At 32.8% G+C, this 4,381-nt stretch overlaps 1 non-coding gene across 1 annotated transcript; it reads right to left on the bottom strand.

Moving 5' to 3' along the window:
• Positions 1 to 3,782: 3,782 nt before the first annotated feature.
• On the bottom strand, positions 3,783 to 3,855 carry Trnar-ucu (transfer RNA arginine (anticodon UCU)). The gene has a single exon. It is a non-coding gene; the product is annotated as a tRNA-Arg (tRNA).
• Positions 3,856 to 4,381: the final 526 nt, after the last annotated feature.

Genomic DNA, 4,381 nt, shown 5'->3' with positions numbered 1-4,381 from the left:
CTAGCGTATACACACACACACTCACGCACACAGAGTTCTAGCTAGGTCTGAATAAATGTAAAACCAATATATTGTAAATTGGTTTAGTTATAAGAATTAAATAACGGCGGAAACTGTCCTCCTATTCCCTCTCCCTCCTTCCCTTTCCCAAGATCCGCCCCCCCCCCCCCCCCCCTCCCCACACCCCTCTTATATTTATATATTATATATGGATATATACATATTTATGTATTTATTTACCTTAGTTTTTAAGTTAGTTTTAAGTTCTAGTCTTTAGTCTTAAGTTAGTTTAAGTGATAGGTTACGATTAATATTACGTTATATCAATAGCCAATAGCCAGGTTTTCCCAGTTTCCTGGATGCCAACCCCCCCCCCCCAACAAACCGCATGTATTAGTTTTTTTAAGCATAATAAAGTTTTATCCCTAAATACGTAGATAGGGTTGTAGAAATAAGTTTTCTGATACCTACATATATAAGGCTTAATTGTAAATTGCTTTAATAAGTAGATTTAAGTAATTTTGTATATATACTTTAAGATCAAATATAGAAATTTGGAATTTGATTTTTTTTTTTTTATCACGGCAACTATTAGATACTTGTGTGCATGACATCTTGACACTCAATGGCATCTTTTAAATTTTGTAACATACGCTTCGTGTTATTTTTACATTGAAATTAATGAAATACAAAATACCTACAGATGATATGTGATCCCAGTGTCTTATTTATTGTAGTATTATTTTTACAAAGTTTTACTAAGTTCTACGCAACCCGGCATTTTAGTTTCAATTATTAGAAAAGTTTAATAGAAAATGTGGCACGTCAACGTCACACATTGTTCGAGACTGGCTCGTTTAGTTGCCGCACTTTCCGACTACGCCTGCGGTATCAAGACGAGAGTACTTACAAAACTAAAATCAGTTTCTATTTGCAAGTTCCTAAAAAATATGCCTTACCAAACTATTATAAGTAAATAGTTCTGTAAAAAGAACAAGTAAGTAGAAACAGAATCTATTTAGCTTTTATTTCATCAAATTCGTCGATAATTTCAGTTTAGTAACGAAGACTATGCGCAAAGGTATCCCTCTGACTGTTGGATTAAGGGGGGGGGGAGATTGAAAATGTGTTGGAATAAGCCTTAGGTCATTTATACGTCTAGATAGACTGTGACAGCTGTGAAAACGTCGAAAAATTGAGGTTGAACGTTAACCTCTATTTTGAGCAGTGCACGCACACTAACACTAAGTGACATACAAATCGCGAGTGTAAGATGTTGCTTGTCACGCACACTGAAGTAATAAATCTGGACATTTACAGCGGTTGTCTAGCAACAAGAGCCTCTATCTAGACGAATAAATTATCTATGGAGTAATGTAACAACAGCTTGTAGACGTGTAAAAAAAAATATGTAGTGGGGTATCTGGGTGTAGTTTACTATAAAGAATGTCAAAAAGTCCAGCACTACCGAAAATAATTGGCGCGCTAAACATCCAGATGGATACTACCATCTGAATGTGTGGCGGTCCTCCACAGTGCGCTTTTCAAGAAGCTTTATTCCACGTACTACAAAGCTGTAGAATGAGCTTCCTTGTGCGGTGTTTCCGGGACGATACAAAATCACATCAACATCAGTACCTTCGAAACGCCGTACACCTTCCTTAAAGGCCGGCAACTCTCCTGTGATTCCTCTGTGTTGGAAGAGAATGTGGGTGGCGGTGATCACTTAACACCAGGTACGCTCGTTAGTCCTCCTTTTCCATATAAAAAAAAGATGGTGGAGATGATAATTGATATCCTAATTTGTGGCGTGTCGTGGAATTCAGTGGCAGGAATTAAGGTCAAACAGCTCTTCGGAACACTCCCCGTGATAAATGCGGTAGAAGACACACAATGAAGTGACTATCTACGCAACGCTAAGTGATCAAGCCTATTGTATGCAACACGTATCTTTTTTTTTATTTGGGAAACAAACAGTCTGAAACAAATATGACAATAAGTATATGAAAACAAACAGACCTAGAGTTCCACATTTTATAACAGAAATTATAAATTCGAAAAAGCTAGCAACTAAAATACTTATATTAGGCCGATTTACATAAACCGAAAAATGAACATATCAAGTTTACATAATTTGCCGATACAATCCATTAAACTTAAAAAGATTACAATCATTTGCCGTAATGAATTAGTTATCTATATAGGATTTACAAATATTATTATATGCTATAAAATAAAATACAAAATGTTTGAAAAAGGTAGCAACAAAATACTTACACCTTTTGATACATATAAAAAACGAAACATAATCTATACATATAAAAATGAATTGCTGTTCGTTAGTCTCGCTAAAACTCGAGAACGGCTGGACCGATTTGGCTAATTTTGGTCTTGAATTATTTGTGGAAGTCCAGGGAAGGTTTAAAAGGAAGGCAAAAAATACTCGGAATTAACAACAAATTTGTTTTTCCTTTGATGTGTCCATACATAATTTCTATGAGAGAATTTATTGACGCACGGTTTGACAGTTCTTCTGTGAAACAATTTCATTACGACAGCAGGGTGCATATTTTACGAAGTAATTTTTGATGTTATGATATATTATTGACAAATTCATATAAAAACATTATTTTATTTATTATATACAGAACAGCGTCTGTCCGGTCAGCTAGTATACAATAAAGATTATTTATTTAAATGCTTAGAGCTTCACCAATACTGTTTTTTAATTCATTTATGGATAAATGAAATATATCAACATCACAAAATAAAGTATATCTTATTGTGTCTGTGGTTTTGATAATTGTAATTTGTAATTAAAACGGCGGTGCTAGATATATATTTACTAGCTATGAATACCTGCTTCTCTGGGTCATTTTAAGTTAGTTATTTGTTAATGTTAATAATCTATCACAGCTTATTTCAAATTTTTTTCATTAAAAAGACACATATTTTTTTCTTATTAATTTATTGTTTTTACATTAATATTTTACTACTAACTTGACATTAATTTCTTAAATCATCTAACATTAACTGATATACTAAAGGTTTTTATTGAAATACATTCTTTTACGCACAGAACAGTATCTCTAAACTGTTTTTTGCTTTTATGCTACGTTTATAGTTTTGAATTCTGGTGCAATAAACAAATAAATTTTCTTTCTTACCCACGCGTGAAAAAGCAACATAGTGTAGACCATGTTATTGTGAAAAACAGGATTCTTTTAAATTAACACCCTTAGAATTCAAAGATTAGATATTTTTTGTGTCACCGAGTTTAACTGAGGATCTACCTTAGTTAAGCTCGGTGTAAAACCTACCTATGCATTACATTATTGGAGACACATTGGATATATCTTATTTTGTTAGGAAAACGAAAGAATGATAATATTCTTACCTACATGCACGTATATAAGTGCTATTTCCATACTGTATAATATTATGTTAGCACAATTTTTAATTCGTATTTCGTAGTTATAGAACAACTACCTACTATTTATCTACCTTCTTCTCACAATTCTACGCAGGCGGAGGCGCTGATAATACTTTGTTTGGCACCCCAACGGATAATCAAAACATGAATAATAATATTACATGTTTATAACATAGGTAAATACTAAATTTTGTGTTAATTTATAATAACTTATACCTAATCCAAATTCGTGGCAAGAAATTATGTGTTCTATATAAAAACTACTTAGCCACAATATAATAGTATAGTTAATATCATAAAAATATAGTAAAAAATATTGTTAATGTAAAATTTGTCAAAAACAACTCAGCATCCCTGGTGGGGATCGAACCCACGACCTTTGGATTAGAAGTCCAACGCGCTATCCTCTGCGCCACAGGGACTGTTGACTATGAGTCTTAAATTACTTATTGCTTACTACATTACATTTCAAATCATACAGAAACATTATTTATTTTGTTACGATAATACGAAAAAATCTAGTAAGCAGGTACGAATCTTATTTTTCATTTGGGAGATTTGTTTCTGCCACAGGCTACCACTCATTATTTTTTATCTGAAGATATCATTGTGTTATAATTGTTTGGCTTGCAGCGTCCTCTGTTTTTTCAACTGAGTACAATTTACATTTTACAGTTCAGTGATGGGCTGATTGTAAATTGGAAAAAAGAAGTTGATAATTGGCCGAATCCGAATAAAGAAAAATTAAAAAAAAAATAAATTTAATAAAATTACCTAAATATATTTATAAGGTGAAGCTTAGAAAAATACTACTAACAACACTTCTGACTTATGAGACATTTTTTTCAGTCACAGAGCACATTTCTTTCCGTTCTACTGCATGTTCTTGTCAATTATTATTGTCATTGGCAACCGGATACGTCAATAAAGAAATAGCTGGTTCGCGAA

This window comes from Leptidea sinapis, chromosome 22 (genome assembly GCF_905404315.1).
Source record: "Leptidea sinapis chromosome 22, ilLepSina1.1, whole genome shotgun sequence".
NCBI lineage: Eukaryota > Metazoa > Arthropoda > Insecta > Lepidoptera > Pieridae > Leptidea > Leptidea sinapis.
This window is presented reverse-complemented; position numbering and strand designations above follow the sequence as displayed.